Source organism: Sinocyclocheilus rhinocerous, unplaced genomic scaffold (genome assembly GCF_001515625.1).
Source record: "Sinocyclocheilus rhinocerous isolate Xijiao unplaced genomic scaffold, SAMN03320098_v1.1 scaffold1635, whole genome shotgun sequence".
Taxonomy (NCBI): Eukaryota; Metazoa; Chordata; class Actinopteri; order Cypriniformes; family Cyprinidae; genus Sinocyclocheilus; species Sinocyclocheilus rhinocerous.
The window spans coordinates 773039-795220 of record NW_015627629.1 but is presented as its reverse complement, the minus strand read 5'-3'; the positions used below and the strand labels follow the sequence as shown (position 1 = coordinate 795220).

The following is a 22182-nucleotide window of genomic DNA, read 5'->3' as shown; positions in this document are numbered from 1 at the left end:
GAAGGAGAATATATATATATATATATATATATATATATAAATAATGTTCTTCTTGGAACAGACTTGATAAGTCTTTGAAAAAAATAGACCGTTCTCAAGGACTCATCGTGTATTCTTAACCATGAAGGTTTAGGGTAATGTCTTCTTCCCAAAGGAGTAAAATTATTCCCGCGACTTAAAAGACAAAATGGGAGAAAACTGCTCAGCTTAACCGCCCAGCAGTGTTTAAGATGTATGCGGTCGTCACGGCCAGGAAAGGCCGAGAGAGATAGAAACGCTTCAGAGCTGAACTGAGCTTCTGTTTTCACCACAGTGTGCCGTTTCTATAATGGCAAACAGGCAAAGTTAAACAAAACTATTAATTAGGCTAATATGAATATGATCACTGCCAGGAAAATTCAATTCTCTCTGCCCTAATCACAACTGGATAGCTTGTAAAAATTATTTTGTTAGGCCCTGGTGCAAACAGCGCGGCCTTTTCCAAACATTTGAGAACTATTTGTTTTGCGTGGCGATTAGCGTTTGCTGGTAGCGAGCGCGGGAAGCGGCGGAGCAGCGATAACCGCTGAGAGGGAACGGCTGACTCAGGGTGAGTGTGAACGCGGACCGCTGCTGTTGTTTACTGAGGCCTGTGTGTTTGAGCAGGTGGCGAGGATTAGCGGTGCTGTCAACACTGAACGCTGGATGAAGCTCTGCTCACCCTTTCCTCAGTCTGCTCACTAGAGCTCATCATTTTAGCATTTCACTCTCACACGTATCTGAAGAGGTAAGGTTTGTTTGGGGGAAGGAAACCGAGGACTGAGTGATCTTTCTCCAGTTGTGGATCAGTAACGTTAGGCTATCCAAAAGTTGTTAGACGTCCAAGTCTACTTTTTCCCACATTTTGTTACAGTAGTTAAATTAGCAAACTTTGCAGGAAAGTTATTCATTAGTTAAATGTTATAGAGTTGTACAAATTGTTTGTTTTTTTAAAGTGTCCAAAAACAATGGTTTGATATTGGTTGAATGTTACCTTCTATATTTTCACAGAAATTGACTTTCAAAAATAAAACTACCCTGAGAAATATTGACTGGAAGAAATAGCCAAAATTTTTGTACACACTCTAGTGTACATATGAATTAGCTGTGCTTAAATCTAGTAGGCATTTTATGTAAATTACAGTTTCAGATCTTTGGCACAGAAAACTTGCATGAAATATATTAGCATTTGCTAATTTAGGCTATTAAATATTATGCATAAACATGAGCAACAATAGTTATACATACCATCTAATTAGCATATTGCTGGTTTTTAGCAATAAATAAAAATAATAATGAAATAAAAAATTTTAAGGGCAAATTATAGTGTCCGGTAAAACATGCACTGAGTCCTGATGTTCACTGCAGAGGACATTGTATCACATTCAGTCTTGCAAACTAAAATTATACTCTAATATGATGAAAGGGTTATTTACCAGAAACGATATAATTCTAAAATATAAATGCTAGGTGCAAAATAACATATACCTACCACTCTTTTCCCCCCATACAACAGATTTTTTTTTTTTTTTAGACAAAGTAGTTGTTAAAAATATTGTTACAGTCAAATCCCCAACAGTGGCATATATGGCCTCAGAGAAATTCATGAATGTCATATACAGAGAACAAAAAGAAAAGAAAATCTTAAGGTTTTGCATATGTGTTTTGTTTTATGTCATATTTGATACATCTAAGTATAAATGTATAATATGATATAGTGATAATATGGAGCTTATACTCAAGGAGGGAAAAAACAGTTTTATTCAGAGGCCCAAGTGAAGCAAAAAAATTGCATATACACTGAACAAAATTTTAAACGCAACACTTTTGTTTTTGCCCCCATTTGTCATGAGCTGAACTCAAAGATCTAAGACTTTTTCTATGTACACAAAAGGCCTATTTCTCTCAAATATTGTTCACAAATCTGTCTAAATCTGTGTTAGTGAGCACTTCTCCTTTGCCGAGATAATCCATCCACCTCACAGGTGTGGCATATCAAGATGCTGATTAGACAGAATGATTATTGCACAGGTGTGCCTTAGGCTGGCCACAATAAAAGGCCACTATAAAATGTGCAGTTTTACTGTACTGGGGGGTCCGGGGGGGTCCGAAAACCAGTCAGTATCTGGTGTGACCACCATTTGCCTCACGCAGTACAACACATCTCCTTCGCATAGAGTTGATCAGGTTGTTGATTGTGGCCTGTGGAATGTTGGTCCACTCCTCTTCAATGGCTGTGCAAAGTTGCTGGATATTGGCAGGAACTGGAACACGCTGTCGTATACGCCGATCCAGAGCATCCCAAACATGCTCAATGGGTGACATGTCCGGTGAGTATGCTGGCCATGCAAGAACTGGGATGTTTTCAGCTTCCAGGAATTGTGTACAGATCCTTGCAACATGGGGCCGTGCATTATCATGCTGCAACATGAGGTGATGGTCGTGGATGAATGGCACAACAATGGGCCTCAGGATCTCGTCACGGTATCTCTGTGCATTCAAAATGCCATCAATAAAATGCACCTGTGTTCGTTGTCCATAACATACGCCTGCCCATACCATAACCCCACCGCCACCATGGGCCACTCGATCCACAACGTTGACATCAGCAAAACATTCATTTCACGGGCAACAGCTCTGGTGGACATTCCTGCAGTCAGCATGCCAATTGCATGCTCCTGCGACATCTGTGGCATTGTGCTGTGTGATAAAACTGCACATTTTAGAGTGGCCGTTTATTGTGGCCAGCCTAAGGCACACCTGTGCAATAATCATGCTGTCTAATCAGTATCTTGATATGCATCACCTGTGAGGTGGATGGATTATCTCGGCAAGGAGAAGTGCTCACTAACACAGATTTAGACAGATTTGTGAACAATATTTGAGAGAAATAGGCCTTTTGTGTACATAGAAAAAGTCTTAGATCTTTGAGTTCAGCTCATGACAAATGGGGGCAAAAACAAAAGTGTTGCGTTTATAATTTTGTTCAGTGTATATTCATTAGATGGACAAATGATGCAATTAATTTTATGAAATGCATTATATATATATATATATATATATATATATATGAAATTCTGATAGCTTGTAACGTGTTCTTTACAGTGGCAGACTGCTTTCATAAAATGAATATAAATATCAGTTGTCCATCTATATCTCCCAATAATATGTCTTAATAATATGATATTTAAATGCTCGGTTTTATGATTAAAGCTCTGTAGTTTTTTTTTAATTATTATTGTGGAGGGCAAAACTGAGAATGCAATGCAATACAATGATGATTGAGAGAGGTATAAATAAACGTTCCTCAAAAGCCTGTTGTGTAATATATATTAGATACTCACATTTTAACATGATAAAAAAAATTATGTTTGGATAATCAAGTAAACCTAAACTGCTTCAGTCCTGTAAGTGGACTTGAGTTTACTTTATAAAAATCATAAAAAAATTTCACAGAAAAAAAAAAAAAAACACTGTACCTGAAGGTGGACATTTTTAGGATGATACTAAAATAGATTTTACTTGCTAAAAAGTATGAATTATCAAACAGAAAACCGAAGACATTTAGTAGATTTTGTAAAACAGATTTTCCAGCAAAGTTTTGATCATGTTGACATTTAGGCCTTAGAAACATATGTATCAAATATGATACATCATTGTTTAAGGCTTTGTATTAACCAGATATACACCTCACATCCTCATGTTGTTGTTTCTCAGAGTTAACTTTTCACTTCAGTTTTCTGGGCCCCAAACTGAAAAATAAAAGATGTTCCTTGGTCATATTCTTACAACTTTACTGTAGCTTGTGGTTACAAGAGCCTACCCACACACTTAATTAGTTATTAAATAGTAAATCCAGTATTGTTCGCAGCGTTATTAGAGCTCCCACAACCGTTCCTTTGGTCCACGCTGCCTCCAGTGCCCTCCAGTGTTATGGCAGCCCACAAATCCCAGCTTGAGCGCATCACTCTCTCGAATCGCCCTCTCTCTGCCTCCTGGAGCAGTGACAGTACAGCATTACAGCACTCAATCCATGTCAACAGCAGCTTTGCTTAATGCCAGCTCAAAGCTTTTAAGCTAAATCTTCACCTAATGATGCTGAACGATTAGCCCTTTGCTCTTATGGCTGTCGATAGACTCGTATCAATTAGTGATTGTTTGTTTGTTTGTTAGTGTATTGAAGTAAAGCTCTTGTGCGTTACCGTATTTGAGTTTCAGGTGCACTGTACAGTAGGGGTTGGGGGTTGAACGACTTCTGATTTTTTAAAGTCGACTTTTATGTGATGAAAGTCGAGTCGAAGTCGACTAGTCGCTGATGACGTCATTAATGAACAAATAAGTCTGGAGCTGTGACAAACACCTTGTGCACAGCTATGGCATATGACACAGCGCTGCCCGATTGGTATATAGCTCATATAACAGCTCATTTTTATCAGTTATTTTGTCTTTGGTCATTATATTTCTCACAGATTTATGCTCGTTCTAAATCAGATACAGATAAAGTAGCACAGTAAAGATTACATTAATATGAATGCATTAGTGAGAGCGATTGCGTGTGTGAATGAATTCTGCCTGGCAGCGTGTCTCTACTAGTAGTGAAGCTGTGGGATTTAGTTATTAAGAAACATATGCTTGAACTTTTCAGTTTCTAAGCTATTTTATTGAGAAATCACAGAACAGTGTTGACAATACATTTCCGCGCTGAATGATTATGTGTGCGTGATATACACGCTACTGTTGTAAACGGAGTGTAAATGTGGAAGTACTTCAAAGATTTCTTATCTTGTTGCGCCCTCTATAGGACCAGCGACTAGTCGACGTCAAGCTTAAAGCGTCATGGCAGAGCATTGAAGTCGACTAGTCGATTAGACCGTGCAACCCCTACTGTACAGTACATTTACTTCTCATTATTTAAAAATAAACACTTGCTTTGGAATTTGAAGAAAGATTAGGGTGCCAAATTCTTGCCATTAGGAAATGTAATATTAAATATGAATTTAATTGAATATTTAATATGAATTTTCTTTCTAATTTTGTGAGCTCAGATTGGATTGCAGTAGTTTTGGTTTTGTTGCATTTTTTCTGCAGTCTTTGTCTTTTTGTGTTCATGAGTGTTTTTTATGTGTGTGTGCAAATGTAATGCAGTGGCAGCCCTGTCTCCTGTTGTGAAGCAGATGTTGCCCTCTGTTTTTACCCACCTCTGCACCCTTTATCCCATGCCAAGTCCTAAGAAGCAATGGTGCCATGCTAAGTGAGGGACACAATGGATATGTAAAAATAGCAGAATACAGGTATGAATCTTGCGCAGGGTTGGTGATTTGGATTTATTTCTTATGTTATTTTATTTTACCTGTGCTGTCTGCCAGTTTTTGTCTTCATGCATTCAAAACTCTATTTAAAACTTGAAGACATAGGCATTTTTATCTTATTTTTAATTCTTATTTTCATTTTTTATACATATTGTGAAAGTTCAACAGTATCATACACACAGTTTTGTTTACATAAGAGGTTCAACAAATTATACAGTGCCTTGCGAAAGTATTCATACCCCTTCATTTTTTTTAACGTTTTGTTATGTTGCTGCCTTATGATAAACTTCTTTAAATTACTTTTTTCCACATCAATCTAAGGCACTGTATAGATAAGTGTCATTAAATTACCATATATATATATATATATAATTTTATTTAATTTTTTTATTATATGTTTTTTTAAAATAAACTAACCTATTCCTTAAGAAATGACTGCATTACTATATAAAAATCCTCTATTCATTTATATATTAGTATTATGCAAAATCATGACCATATATATAATTTAAGAATTGTTATACATTGAGAGTATATATTTATTATATAATACAATATATAATATACAATATATAATGTATTTTTGTACAATCAGTAATGTTGATTTTTTTCCATCATTTAATATTGCCTGAAATGACTTTAAAATGATCAATCCACATCCAATGCCAAAAACAAACCCACTTCATTTTTCATTTCCTGCATAATGTGTTTCTTTGATCTTAAAATAAAACAATACATGAAATATTTTAAGGTTCTTGGTGCTGAGCAGGAAACCACTGAGCCAAACCCTACCTGAAAAACCGAAACCCAAATGCTGCTCTGAAACGCATACAACTGGAGCCTGCAGTAAACTTGATGGAAAGGCAGAGGGCAGTAGTGCACTAAAGCAGCCCCCAACAAGCCCTCTCTCCCACACTCCCTCTTTCACAATGGAAGTGCGCCTGGGGGGGAAGTGTTGCTTTTTTAGGTCTATAAACCCGTATCCCTTAATCCCTCGCCATGATTGACAATCATGATTTAGGGTATATGGTGTCCCATTCTAATCCAGCAGCACTGCTTTCATTTGCATACTTGCCGTGCGTGGCCTCATTTTCAGGGGAGGCATACTGCCTGCTGCCTTTGTAAGAGATGCAGAGAGAGAGGAGAGGAAAAGAGAGGGAGAGAGAGAGAACAAAAAGGGAAATAAGAGATAGAAAGAGAGCTGAGAGGAGAGAGAATTTAGAAAAGAGAGTTGGCTGGCATTGAGGAGAGAGAGAGAAAGAGCAAGGGAGAGAATGATGAAAGTTAGAGTAGAGAGAGAGAGAGATTAGAAATTGGGAATGTTTGTGTATGTCTGCCAGGAGTGAGGATAACCGTGTGTGTGTGTGTGTGTGTGTGTGTGTGTACCAAAGTCAGTCCTTGCCATCTAGCCACTTCAGTATCTTTCAATTGCCCTCCAGCTCTAAAGATGCATCCCAAGGCACATCGCACAGACGAGAGAGAGACAAGGAGAAAGGCTAAATTAGCATTAACTTAATTAATGAGGCATTTGTGATAACAATGTAGAAAGTCATATGACACCTGCAAATAAAACTGACAGAAGAATTATGATTTAAAACAAAATTGTAACCTTTGGAAATTAGTTGTAGGCTACTTTATAGCTTGAAAGCAGAAAGCATCCAAAATAATTTTTAAAAAGCTGTAAGTCTGAAAACAATATTGAATGCACAATAAAAAAAATGAAATCAACAGCAGAACTAATAGTATCTGACCTTCATTTTCTATGTATATATTTTCAACTGCCTTCCTCAATGCTTTGCAAAAATGTCATATGCCATGTCTTGTTTTCATACATTGAAAAATTTGGTAATTTTGTATGATATCATTATGTGCGAAGGGAAAGTCAAACATTTACAGTCCAAACATTCAAACAGAAGGTCAAACATTTACAGTCCAAACATTCAAACAAAAGGTCAATCATTCAAACAGAACGTTTTGTTGTGACAGATTTATCAATTTAGGTCCACTGCAGTTTGAATAATAATGTAGATTTATATTTTAAAACATCAGATAATCAGTTATTCAAAGATGTCAGTTAAATGCCTTTGTGGCCAAGAAAAGATCAGAAAAATATTAAAAACTATTAAATAAGTAATGTAATATAATCTACAATAATAATAAGTTATTATAATATTTTAAATATACATATATAATTGTGTTTTTGTTTGTTGATGTATAATGACATTTGGTCAAACAACAATGAAATTAAAACCAATATAATGCAGTAATCATTAATTAATAATAGCCAATATAAATAATAATTAGAATATATTATAAAATAATAAAAATATTGTTATAATTAATATTGTATTTTTATTTATTTATTTATTGAGCATGATCTGTGGTCGAATATAACCAAATATAATGTAAGTGTAGTATATCTAGCATATGATATGAATGAATAATTATATTGTTAAATAATAGAAAATTACATAATTATTATAATTAATATTGCATATATATTTATGTATTTATTACTTATTTATCTTTGGTGAAACAACAATGGAATTAAAACCAAATATAGTAAAAAATAAAAAAAAAATAGTATTGTTAAATAGTAATATACATAATTATTATAATTAACATTGCTTGCTTATTTATATATGTATTTATTTATTAATTTAGGATAATATTTGGTCAAAGAACAGTGGAATAAAAAATGAATAAACTGACAATGACATACTGAATCAGTGTGTATCCTGATGAAGGAAAACACAGGACACGAGACATTCTTCACTGTGTGTGTGTGTGTGTGTGTGTGTGTGTGTCAGAGAGAGAGCAGGTGAGTGTCTTACAGACGCTGTAGGAAGTATGATGAATCTAATCTGATTATTATCTGTCTAAGCTTTGAATTCCCGTAACTTATCCAGTGTTTACTAGACTAAGTGGTTTCAGTTCTACATAGACTATCCACATATCCACACAGATTAACACTTACCCAATTTGTTATTTACTAAAACTGAGTCTGTGCGCGTTTGCGTTGTGTGCTTGTGTTGTGTGTGTGCATTATACAGCATATCTCTTGAGTCTGAAGGAGACATGGGGGGGAAAAAAACCCTTCATTTATTCCCCCATTTTGAGAAATTAAACTCTTGTACTTGATCCAGCTAACAGGATTTTCTTAAATTACTTTATAAAAGACCATCTTTTAACTTCCCTCTCTCACATGCAATCCATTCATTAGTAGGTCTGCCTGAAGGGCCTCCCCACATCAATTGCTTGGGTTAAAGTTACAAACTTAGGCAGCTCTGTGATGCTCAGCGCTCATGGTGGTTTGCAGAGGTGGGGGCCAGAATTATTAATTTCTCAAGTATTAGAAAAAATAACGAGATTGAATTAAGAGTATTGGCCCTCTGTTATCCTGGGCGGCTAGCCTCGGGGTCCGACTGTGGTGGAGGACATTATGCAAATGCTTCTTCTCTATATCTTCTCTCTTGCTGTCTTCCTCTCTCAGTCTTTCTGTGTCTTATTTTTTCATTCTGCTCTCTGAATGAAAGCCATTGGAGTAGCAAAGGATGGTGTATCATTCTGCATGTCCTTGTGTGTCTTTTTTCTTCACTTGTCCCTGAACTTCATACACTTTACAAGAATAGAATTATCTGTTTCTTCCCATCTCTCCTTCTCTCTGTTTCTCTAATCTCAGAGCAGGATGAGATTGTGACGGGTCCCATAAAAGAGACAGCTGTCAAAACACAGCCTGTTCCTGTCATCCCAGCCCTCCCTCCCTCCCTCTCTCTCTCTCTCTCTCTCTCTCGTTTTTTTTTTTTTTTTTTTACTGGGTTTTTACAACTGGCTACATTATTTTACTCACCCTTCAACCATCGAACATTAAAATGACATTTAAGTGTAAAAGCATAAACAAGGTACTTTCAACAGTCCATGAATAGCTCCAAAAGCACGATTCTTTCCACGGCAATAACGGACGGGTGAAATATCACTGTGGTAATATACACTACTCACAAAAAGTTAGAGATATTCGACTTTCGGCTGAAATTTATGGAAAATGTAAAAAGTTCTTGCTACAGTGATATTATATCATGAAAGTAGGGCATTTAAGTAGAAGCATGCAAAGGTAATTTCTTCATCTCAAACAATTTATTGAAACAAAAGCTTAACAACAGTGGGTGGAGATTGTGCTCCTTAAAAAGTGTGTTTCCGGTTGTAATTGCAATATTTAAATAACTGGATTCTCTTAAGTGTGTTTTTCAAATGTTCTAATGAAGGATTTGTGCAATTGAGAAATATAATTTTCTCTTTCACTTATGTTGTTATAATAAAATATAACTGTTTGTGCAGAATTTTGTGTTTTTTTGGGGGGGGGCGCTCGAAGGGGGTCTCGCCCATGGTGTAATTCAATGTAGAACCGCCACTGCTCATGCAGAGGCACAATGACTGGATTAATGATCTTATTCAGGTAGTATTGGCTTGTCACAGGACCATTCACAAGGTGTAGGGCAGTTCTGTATTGACTAGACACACCTGCCCAGACTGTAACACCAGGCTCGTCTGGTGACAACAGTGGCTGATGCATAGCGTTCTCCTTGACGTCTCCAACAGCGTTGGTGGCCATTATTTCTGCTCAATGTGAATCGACTTTCATCAGAGAACAGCACTGAGGCCCACTGGTTCCTCGTCCAGTGCAAATGCTCCCTGGCCCATGCAAGACGATGGCGCCTGTGCCTGGTGGTGTGGTCAGGTACCCTTGCAGGTCGTCTAGCACGCAGACCATGCTGATGTAAGCGGTTTTGAATGGTCTGACGTGACGCTCGGGTGCCTCTCACCTACCTTAAACGTGCCTGGAGTTGAGTGACATTCATCATCCGGTTCCACAGGGCACTGTTCACAATGAAGCGGTCATCATCAGCATGGGATGTGGCCAAAGGACGTACACTTCTATGCCTTTCTGTGACTCTTCCAGTCTCTCTGTGTCTCTGTTGCAACCTGCTGATGACACTCTGTGACACTCTAAGCTCAGTGGCAACTTCCTTCTGAGAACATCCCGTTTGAAGCCTCGCAATGGCCAGGTACTGTTGATCAATTGTTAGGTGTCATCTTGGTCTCATGATGTCAAAATGTGAAGAGCATGATGAAGAGGACTGTTTAAATACAAATTGTCAGTGAACCAGAACATTTAGTGGTCGATTCATGGATCAGACACTTGTGATTTTTGCGGTTAATCACCTTGTTAGAGAACAGCTTGTTATGCAATAAGTACTGAAACATTGAACGGTTGGACATGTGCATTCAAAAGTTTAGAGAAGGTCAAACTAAGTTCACCTGTAAAGGTTATAATGCATTTTAGGTGCATTCTGAAATTTCACCTGAAAGTCGAATATCCCTAACTTTTTGTGAGTAGTGTATATTTGTATTATGTAACATACGTTGCCTTAATCAAAAAAGTGAATTAACTTCAGCATTTCGTGATACTAATTCGATGTGATTTCCTCATTTTGACAGATGTATTCCAGTGAATTATTAATGGGATATATCATAAACTAAATCGGGAGAACAGACCACAAATGTGCAGTTTATGTTGTCCTTTTTCATACTATTACAGCGGAATGCAAAGGGAAAAAAAGAAAATAATCATGAGGAAAAGAATGCAGCGACTGAAAAGAGCTCTTGCCATAGATATTCTTGTTATAACATTTCACATTAAAATACCAAGCGTTACGTTATTCTCATGATGTCTGAAAATAAAACGAAGGAATATTGACAGCTCATTCAGTCAAACAGATGGATAAGCTTTTAGGGCAACCTTATGATTTGAAATGATTAGTTTCAGTCTTTTTGAACGGAAGTTCCCCAAATCGTAAGTGCCACCCATAATTCAAAACGCAGTATAAGCTCATCAGGAAAAAGATGGATATATTAAAATCTGTTGAAACTGGCTTTAACCAGTGCTTAGCGTGTTTGGTTAACTTTAAACAGGTGTTTGCTTGGGCGTTTTTTAGGTGGATGCTGAATGATTGCTTGCTTGCCCACCACTAGTTTCTGCTATATTCTGGTCTCTCAATAGGAGTCGGATCAATAGTCTAATTTAATATTTCAGTTTTTCAAGTCACACAATTTAAGATACAATTCACTGCAAACAGTATGGGATGAGTTATGTACTAAACTATAATAATGCCTTCAAGTGCATCTGTACATTACTACAACACCATGTTATTATGACGTCACAGATTCAAATCAGGAAAATAACACTGAAGTAGCCTGAATTCAAAATGATAAAAAAGTATTCATTTTTAGCACTCATACATGGTATCTAACAAAAATGGTAACAAAATTTACTTTTCATAAAGCAAATTGTGAAAAGTAAGAGATTAGTTGTACACTATATATGTATAAGCTGTTCTGTATATCGTGCCAGTACAGCAGGTAAAAATGTAAATGAAATTATATTTCAAATCAACACCCTTTATGACATCACTCGTGTGTCATCTAGAATTCTGTTCAGTTTCCTACTTGTAAATACGACTTATGATATTTCTGGAAGGGCACATAATACTTAGGATTATTATGTTTCACCAAAAAGTATGAGAAATAGTAACAGTGAAGCTTCTTGGTTTTGATAATACAGTACAGTCATCCGAGGATAGAGCACAAGAGGAGGTCCAAGAAGGTTTTGACATCAGGTTCAGAATAGCAGTCCTGGTTGAGTTCAGGATCAGTTGGCAGTGCTCAGGTCTCTCCCTCCAGCTTCAGATGAGAGGCGAATAAGTACAGACAGATCTGATATCAGTAAATATTAGCCTTATGCCTGCCGCTACATTTGTATGTATATAGGTTTCCTTGATTCCTTGACAAGCTGATTGCATATTCAGAGGCAGATGTTTCTGGAGTTGTTGCGCAGGAGAGCGAGGGAGAGCGGTAGAGAGGAGGGGAGGGGGGCTTCTGTCAGAGGAGAAGGTAATTGGCCCCCAGGCGATGGCGGGTACAAAGAGAGTGTGCGAGAGAGGCAATAGCTCTCGTCCTCACCGTCTCTCATCTCTGGTTCTCTGCAGATCTGATAAAGATAAACGTGTGGCAAACGTGTCATTTGATGAAGGAGGCTCTGGGCAAATACGGGCGACATGATGAGCCTGTGATCTGCCTGCATGAGTGTCAGCAGGAGACGGGCCAGAGATCTCAATCCAGAGCCTCGCTCTCACTCTCCCATTCTCTGACTCTCTCTTCTCCTGTACAATTGATAGTGCTGTTGTACATTAAAATCAGACAAATACATTTATTTGTATGCGTCTGATACATTTGTTTTCTTCGAAGTTCCCTGAGCCAGATCTAATTATGCCACATATTATAATAAAAGAGCATTAATCGAAAACAATGTATAAATATAGTTTTTGTTCCCTGTTCCTTGCTGGTGATCTTCCTAAACCTATGGGCAGCCGAATCATTGACAATATTCAACAAACAGCTGAAAACTCATCTCTTCCATAAGCCCTAAACTGCATCCTGCTGAGAACAAAAAATTGTATATATATATATATATATATATATATATTATAATAAATAAATAAATAATTTCTTCTTACTTTATTCCTCCCTGTTCTATCTTGTATAGCTTGTATTCTAGATTATGTCTGAAACTTTGTATTGCTTGCACTTATATTATTGGCTCCTTAAGATGAATTGTTTATTGTATTTCTTCACGTATAAGTCACTATAAATGTAATGCATATAAGTGTAAATGTACAGTAAATATAGATTAAAACAAGCATAAAATACTTAAACAGAATTTGTCACATTTGTGAAAAATGTGATATAATGTATATTTATATTTTACCTTCACATGTAAGCCATGTCTCCAAACTAGACTTGTGCCGGTATTCGGTAATACGATATATCACGATAATGAACATGCATGATATTGTTATCGCGGACAGCAGATGGCGCTGATGGAACAGCAGAAATGCAGCCGTTACACCATAACTCTGTAACTAAAGCAGCTGTGCTGCTTTCTGTTTCTGAACTTTAATCTGTTTGAAACATTTGTTTACTTTATACATTGTTGTGTATTCCTTTATTGTATTTAAATGTCTAGTTCTTTTTGTTATGTTAAAAAAGTTGTTAAACCTGTTATGACAACACTTTTTTATAACTTTTCCCAATATCGTGATAATACCGTATACCGTGATAAAAGCTTCAGCAATTATCACAACATGAAAATTTGATACGTCATATGTCTACTCCAAACACACTTGTGCTGTTGTTTATGCATTTATAAAGATTATAGAAGATATAAAGAATGTAAAGAGTATAAATGATATTTTTCTATTCAACCTACCTATGTTATCTTTTTTTATCTTTTTTTACATTTTTGTATTTTTTTAGACATATTCATGGTCATATTTATACATTTCAGTGTTTGATTTTAAATTCAGCATGAAATGGAAAATTACCCTATCTATTTTCATTATCAGTTGCATGCAGTTGTATGCAGTTTTTAACCTTGTAAATTTTAATCAAAATGTCATAACTTGATTTGATGTATGACTTCTGTCATATTGTCTGTGAACTCTCCCCTTTCTTATTGTAGACTGCAAGCTCACATTAAGATCTGCCTCCGCATGGGAGAATTGAACCATCCCTACATTTTCTGTCTATTTTGACCAAGACGTACTTCACGATACAGAAGAAAAGATCTGTCACTATTTTCGTCACACTGCAACTTTAAGGAGGTATTTGTTTCATTTTCAGTTTTGGTTCATGACGTGTTGTATCATCACTTGATGTGATATGTTCAGTCTGGTACCTGAAGCGAAACCAGCTAACAACTGATCCATACTAAAGCATTTACGTAGAACAGGAAGCACCAGTGGATGAAGCAGGAATCTTGAGCACATTTTTGGACTACCTCTATGAAATAAACTGTGTGCTCATATATTTGAGAGAAAGCTTTGTCAATGGAGTGTGTGTGTGTGTGTGTGTGTGCACTCACGTCACCCAACGTTGAAAGCCAAGCCCCCTGGGCGAGGGCTGTGAAGAGCTCGAATGAGACATGCACAATCAGTTCCACTCTTTACACCTCTCTCAGAAGCATATCTACTGCCACAGCGCTGTCTTCACAGGCCTCTCCATCAGTTAGTGGGCTGTGAGCTGGCACACTGCTCTGGCATATTCTTCCTGGTCTCAATGAGGTGCAGATGGAGACTGTTTTGCCTTATTATCTCTCTTTTTTTTTTTATCGTATCATTACTCAATTCACACATTTCTATCTTAATTTCTACTGACAACCTCTATTTTTTTTGTTTCCTCTTGGAGGATATAACTTTGATTTTCATCTCTCTTTCAGGGATTGTTCACTTTATCAGTTTTCTGTCCTCATTCTCCTTTAAACCTCCTAAATTCCTTATTTATGCTGCATTCCATTCAATGTGGAAAGTCTGGATGTTGGAGAACTTGGAAACACTTGTTAAAGTTTCTATATTACATGTTTGCTTACACGTGCAGGTGTGTGAAAGTCCCAGTACATAAAGAACTTTGGTAAATAATAGTTTCTACAGATTGGGTGGCAAATTCGTACAAGCTGATTATAGACCTTAGTCAGGGTAGAGCCACATTTAATTTTTGACAGAAATGAAAACTGTGTGAGACAGAAGTACAGTGTGTTTAGTGTATTGTGCTGATTTGTTCAGCTGGCAAAGCATCTTTCCACATGAAAAAAAACAGTTCAGTACTGTAGACAAATAGTCCATAAAACAGTTTGTAAAGTTGGAAAGTTTTGGAAAATTTTATACAGTACATATTAATGTAAAGACTATATGTCTATCCCTCACAGTCTCATTGTCGTCCCTGTAAGTTTCAGTATGGTATCTTCCCTTGCTAAAGTCGATTATCCATCTTCACACCGTTGGATTACGCTATTTTACTGATGTTTCCACTGTTGAATAACTGTTTTTTGTCTTATTCTGAAGACTGAAAAGCTGAGTGACGGGAAAAATAAAAGTATAGAATGAGAATAAAAACATAATCAGGCATATGTTCAAATGCACAGTGTAGAAAAATAAATTTTGGGCATTTTGAATTGATTTAGGTGCCTTGAGTCCCAGTGAAGTTTGGCAGGTTGCAGTGGACTGTTGCATCCAATCTAGCACTAAGATGCTAATATAACACAGAAAATGTGAGAAAATAAATTATGCTATCGAAGTGCTGTGTATTATAAAGTGATTCGTTCATTAAAACAAAATGGGGCATTGTAAGTCCTTGCAACAATGCTAAGCGACATGTCACATGACCAGAGGTGCCATTACGCAGAAACACACACAGGTCCATCGGGATGCTGACATGTGTTTAGGGGTGGTTGTGGGAGGAGGGAAGGGTAGTGCATTTGGAGGGTGCCTCTCCAGGGGTCACCATGTTTTACTCTTCCCACAATCCCCTTAGAACAAAGGCGTCATTGACAGGAGGAATGTGCCAGGCCACCAGCTAACATGCTAACACCCTCCTTGAGCTCCCTCCCCCTTAACACACGGGGTCTAACCAAGTGATTAGTTGGGGATTAAAATATTTGCTGTGCAAACACCTGACGTGGCTGTACGAATCAACGCCACAGCATAGTTCAAAGACACTCGTTGAACTCGAGCGAGACCTCTAAACTCATGCCTCAGACCAACCCCAGACAGCTTCTCAATAGACCTCTAGACGTCTGGTAAGACGTCTACTAATGACTGGCCCATAGTCATCTTTGTAAGACACAAACAACCTACTAGATCTACTAAAAGAAAGAAAATCACCCAAAAATAAAATTATTTTACTCACACTCATGTTGTTCCAAACCTGTTTGCATTTATTTAGTGGAACACTAACACTTTTGGAAAATTGTTGGTAACCAAACCATTTAGGTGACCATTCATTTCCATTGTATGGACAAAAACCACTGAGACATTCCTCAACATGTCGTCTTTTATATTCCACAGAAGAAGGTAAGTCATGCAGGTTTGGAACAGCACTCATTTAGGTTGGCTAATAAGTCTTGAGAATTAGCTGTCATTTAAATCATCTCAGTAAGTACGTTTACGTGTATGTTTGCACTACAGTGGGTTTTGGGGTGTATTCAACCTTCAGTCTCATTCGCTCTAAGAATACATGACACAATTTTGGAATAAAATATTTCAAGGATTAAAAACACCCTAACACTGTCTTTCACCGCATGTGCAGAGGCTTTTTGTGCTACAAGCTGGATTGAAGGTGCAAATTTCATAGGCAAAAAAGTCCACTCTCCATTGCCCAATTTTTGTGATGTGTTTATGAACACCTTTGGCACTAATCAGACCACCGTCAGAGGCTTTTCGTCCAATTTAGCATGTTGAATCGTGTTGGAGACATCTTTGAAAGAGACCACACTGATTGGCTGATTAGCTTAGCGAAACAGTGCACAAGAAGAAAAACAAAACAGGCAAAACTCTGAAATGAAGAGGGCGCACACAGAAGGCTCTTCTACTTTCTTTGTTACATGACAATTCCATATACACTGTTGGCTTTTGGTGCTGCTAGTTCTTTGATTTCGGCTTGGTGTGTCACATACTTTAACCGCCATATATATATATATATATAACCTGACTATTGAAGAATAGCAAAGTGCAGTAAACTGTAGAACTATTTGAGATACAAACCGGTGTATTTGTGATTACTATAATGTAAAAAATATGCTGATAAATACCAGTTTGCAACATCAAGCAGCATAACAGACTCTTTTGTATAGCTAATATTGCTGGAAGTGGCTCTGGGAGCCTTGCAAATTGGCCACATCTGCTCTTAGGTTAAAAATCAGATGACTAGATTTAGAAATATGACCGCAGCTTTCACACAAAAAAATCAGAAGATAGTCCTTTTAATCCAGATGAAATAAAATGCGCAATTATGTATTGTTTTATTGCGACTGAATCTAACTTTTACAGTGCATATAAATGCACTTGTAGTGTCAGTATCACTACAAGGAATGGGAAATGGGAAACTTTTAGCGCAAGATATTTTGTTTCAAACAATATTGTAATCAACATTTTAGTTTTTGTTATTATAACCAGCTGTTATTTAACAAAGAACTTAATTACAACTAATTTCTTGCACACAGTAGCTGCCAAATGCTTTATGACTTTATGGGTTGAAACAATGCTGATTGTAAACACACACAAACCCCAAACCATCAGTCTGACCACAACCTGTGCTTTTTTTTTTTTGCAGTCATGTGCAGTTCCTTTATTAAGGAGCCCTAACCCCTACGACTCCAACCTTTAGTATTATATTTAACCTCCAGCAGTCATTTGGCACCAGTTTCTCTTGATTTTCGGCTGCCTCCCTCCACACACCTTTTCATCACTCTGCATTTACTTATGTACGGCTGGTTGTTGAAGCAAAGATTTAATTACTTTCTGTTAAATTAATTTGAGAAGGAAAATAAACAGGCTGGTGGTAGGTCTGAGGAACAAAAGGCGGGAGATGCTGGGAGCGAGAGCAGAGAGTGAGTGTTGCTGAATGAGGCGAGGCACGCGGGGAAAGGAAAAAAGCAGCCAGGCTCCGACAAGTTTCAATTAAACAGACCCCTAGCAGCTCAGACCAGTGCTACCTGCAGCCCTTCAGAAACTTATTGATGCAGTCCATATAAACATCAATCACTGTCAGGCATCAAGGCCGTCTTGCGTTTGTTCATGACTACATGTGCATTTATTAAGATGTGAGGTCCATGTTTTAATCTTTTAGTCTGCAGTGTTTTAAAGGGATAGTTCACTTAAAAAAATGAAAATTCTGTCATTATTTACTCCCCCTCATGTATTTCTGAACCAGTATGACTTTCATTCTTCTGTGAAGAACAAAATAAGATTGTTTTTGCACTATATTGGTCACTCTTTTCCATGAAATTATAATGAATGCTTTCTAACTTCAAAGAGAACAAAAGCACCATATCTTAGCTATAGTTGAAACAAGGTGTGCACCATATTGCATGTCCTCTAACTTTGTGTAATAATCATGCCCTTATTGACTAAAAAATCTTGACATTGACTCTACTTGGTGCATTTATGACTTTTCATATTTAATACATGAACAAATCTCTTCAGGTCTTTTTAATGAATCAGTTCACTAGGTTTAGGACTGATTTGATTTAATATATATATACGCTATTGTGCAAAAGTCTTAGGCCATTAGTATTTTCACCAACAAAAAAATGGTTTTAAGCCAGTAATTCTAATAAATCTTTTCGCTGTAGTGTGTCAGTAGGAAATATCAGTTTACATTTCCAACACATTTCTTTTGCCATTAATTGCACTGTAATAATCCAGTTAGATTTTTGTGTGCACAAGGAGTCTGACAACAGCCAGTGCTCCACACAGAGATCTGATCTCACCATCATCCAGCCTGTCAGTGAATACATGAAGAAACAGAAAAACTCACAGACTAAATCCAGAATAACTGTGTCAACGTCTCCAAGATGCTTGAAGAAACCTACCTGCAAAGCTACCTGCTAAACTATGCACAAGTGTACCTAGGACAAATGCTGTTTTAAACGCAAAGGTTGGTCACACCAAATGTTGATTTGATTTAGTTAATAGAAGTTAATTCATAAATAAAATCTATTTATGACATTATTTTTGAAAGCGCCCTCACTTTTTTTTCCCAATCAGCATTTTTATGGTGCCTAAAACAGTATTTCTTTCAGTATAACTTTCACAGTATTGTAGCTTTGCAGGTAGGTTTCTTCAAACATCTTGGAGACGTTGCCCAGTTATTCTGGATTTAGTCTTTCTCAGTTTTTTTTCTGTTTCTTCATGTATTCACTGACAGGCTGGATGATGGTGAGATCAGATCTCTTTGTGGAGCACTGGCTGTTGTCAGACTCCTTGCGCAAACAAAAATCTAACTGGATTATTACAGTACAATTAATGGCAAAAGAAATGTGTTGGAAATGTAAACTGATATTTCCTACCAACACACCACAGCAAAAGATAGAAATTACTGGCTTAAAACCATCTTTTGTTGGTGAAAATACTAATGACCTAAGATTTTTGCACAGGTGTGTGTGTGTGTGTGTGTGTGTGTGAGAGAGAGAACAGATTATCAAACAGATATTAACAGATTTGCAAAATATTCTCAAAGTTTTCCATCAGGTCTTTATTTGTATTTTGCACAGTGCCGATCCTAGACTTCTGGGGGCTATGAATGAAACGCATTTGTCCGTGTTTCACTCCTTCTCGAATCACGCTCGCAGAAAGCGCTTGAGAAACAGGGTCTCTTCCTGCGGCTCGGTACGCTTTCAACTCATTTTTTTAGTCAAATCGGCTCTGATTTTGCATTTGCATATATTTATATTTCAACAGGTTGGTTTCAAGTTGATCAGTTTTTTTATGTTGATTTAGTAGCATTATGCTACGAACCTACTGTAAATCTACAACTTCATTTATTATATGCTCTGATATGGATGCAAATAGAAATGTTTGTTTTTCTGGTATGTATGTAGAGTGTGTGTGATTCTCTGTAGCCCTCAGTGGTCTAAACCCATTATGCTACCTCCGTAAGATCTGTGTGATGTCAGTGTAGTGCAGGTGGTTTGCCAACAAATCATCCTTTTCACAAGCATCATGTTGGTTTGAGAATTTCAACTCACTCCAATGTAAACAGTCACGTGTACTGAAGCACAGGCACACAAGATGATACCCATGAGTGCACACATTTACTCATGCGTGCATACATATACCATTTAACGCTTCTAGGCCAGTACAGCTAAGTCACCAATATACTTTCTTAAACTGAGTGTCAGTCAGGGGTAGCGAAGCATAGCATGTAATCTATAAGTGGGGTGTGTTTTAAAAGGACCCCATGAGCTCTCTTAATCACTTTATCAAATTGTAAGATCAATAAAGCTTAGTTTCTAGAATGTGTTTTATTATAGATGGGCAAAATAGAGACAGGGTACTCAAGAAACACAATTCTTGGCACTTTTTTGCACTAAAATTAAGTAGGATTAAATGGTTAGGAGGTTTGTTGCTTTATAGAAGTTCAGCGGATCCCTCCGGCTTTGGGTCATGTGACGGTTACTGAATGAGCCCTGTGACCAGCTGCGGGGAATTTTATACAATATGCACATATTGTCATGTGAATGTTCTGTGTTTCTGTTCTCCCTGCCTTGTTCTAGTTTTCCTTTGTTGCCTGATTAGTTAATTAGTTTCCACCTGTGTTCATTTATCTTATTAGTCGATCGTTTGGTTTAATATAAATAGCCCTGCCTTTCCTCAGTTTCTTTGTCCTGTCTCCGTCGTGTTAAGAGGTTGTTTTCTCCTGTTTCCCCCTCATGGATTTATTAAAGACTCTGTTCATTTGACTACCCGCCTCCGTCGTGCTCCTTCGCCTGATCATGGAACTCGCCGCTTATTTCACCACCTTAGCCCGCAGAGATCTCCCCTTCATGGAGTACGCTTCGGAATTCTGTGGGCTCGCCGCGGCGACGGCTTTGGACGACGCCACACTCAACTCGCTGTTCTGGATCGGGGCTAATTACTATCGCCCCATGGATCTCTCAGACACCGCTGGACTGGTAGTTTTCCTTTGTTGCCTGATTAGTTAATTAGTTTCCACCTGTGTTCATTTATCTTATTAGTCGATCGTTTGGTTTAATATAAATAGCCCTGCCTTTCCTCAATTTCTTTGTCCTATCTCCGTCATGTTAAGAGGTTGTTTTCTCCTGTTTCCCCCTCATGGATTTATTAAAGACTCTGTTCATTTGACTACCCGCCTCCGTCGTGCTCCTTCACCTGGCAACCCGTGACACATATATGCATTTACTTATTTTAAATGATTAAATATGTAACCTTAATGATTCCTTTAAATGAAAGCATTATTGTTTATTATTTAACTTAATTTGTCAAAAATCTCTAAAGATGTTGAAGGTATTACAATAATATGCACTATTAATATTTATCAATCAGCAAATCACCAGTGGAAAATATTTAAGTTTTTTTTTTTTTACCCTTTCTTTTTAACCTTTATTTTTAACATACATCTTCCACACTTTTGTTAAATATAGGTTTAAAACAAAACAAACTAAATAGTGAGTGATAACATTTCTAATCAAAGTACTACAAACAGTACTTTATATTCACTCTAACCCCCAGTAAGAGTGTAATAGTGTTTAGTTTAGTTGTTAGTGTCTTTATTTGATTGCACACCAATTTTAACATCGCAAGAATGCTGTTTATAACTAAAATTTGATAACACACCACTGAAATCCCTTGTTTCAACTGAAGTGTGCTCAATTATTCCCACTTTAATTAGCAGTCAAGTTCTGGAACACTAGAAATCAATTCAGTTTCTGTTGATTTGTGTTCCTTTGTAAAATATTTTCTGTTTTAGTGTTTTTCTATGATCTGTAAGCCCTGTTAAGAAATTGAAAATTTTCCGGTGTGTTAAAGAGAAAAAAAGAGAGCGATAGAGGACAAGAGATATACAAACTGAGAGAATGTGATGCCTGTAACTGTGGGTGGCATGAGGAGCAGGCTACCTAATCTGCTGTGCCTCACTACACCCTAAAAAAACATTAGACATCATGACCAGGCTCATGACTGCCCTGCTGCCGTAGCACACACACAGACCGCATTTGTGTTTGCGTCAACTTCTAGTTCATATTAAAAAAAAGTTTACACAGCCTTAACAAGGCTTTTGGTGAATGGAATGACAGCCCTCGCTTCTCCATGTAGATATTATACATTGATGCAGACGTGATTCCCACGCATGTAAAATTATTTGGGTGTCTAGAAAGCTTATTGTAATATTGAGAGTTTTGTACGTTTGTATAGATAGATAGATAGATAGATAGATAGATAGATATAGG

At 37.2% G+C, this 22182-nt stretch overlaps 1 long non-coding RNA gene across 1 annotated transcript; it reads left to right on the top strand.

Annotated features, from left to right (window-relative positions):
• Positions 1–58: 58 nt before the first annotated feature.
• On the top strand, positions 59–13954 carry LOC107732775 (uncharacterized). Its single transcript, XR_001638905.1, has 3 exons — positions 59–766; positions 5164–5309; positions 13903–13954. It is a non-coding gene; the product is annotated as an uncharacterized LOC107732775 (long non-coding RNA).
• The last annotated feature ends 8228 nt before the right edge of the window (positions 13955–22182 follow it).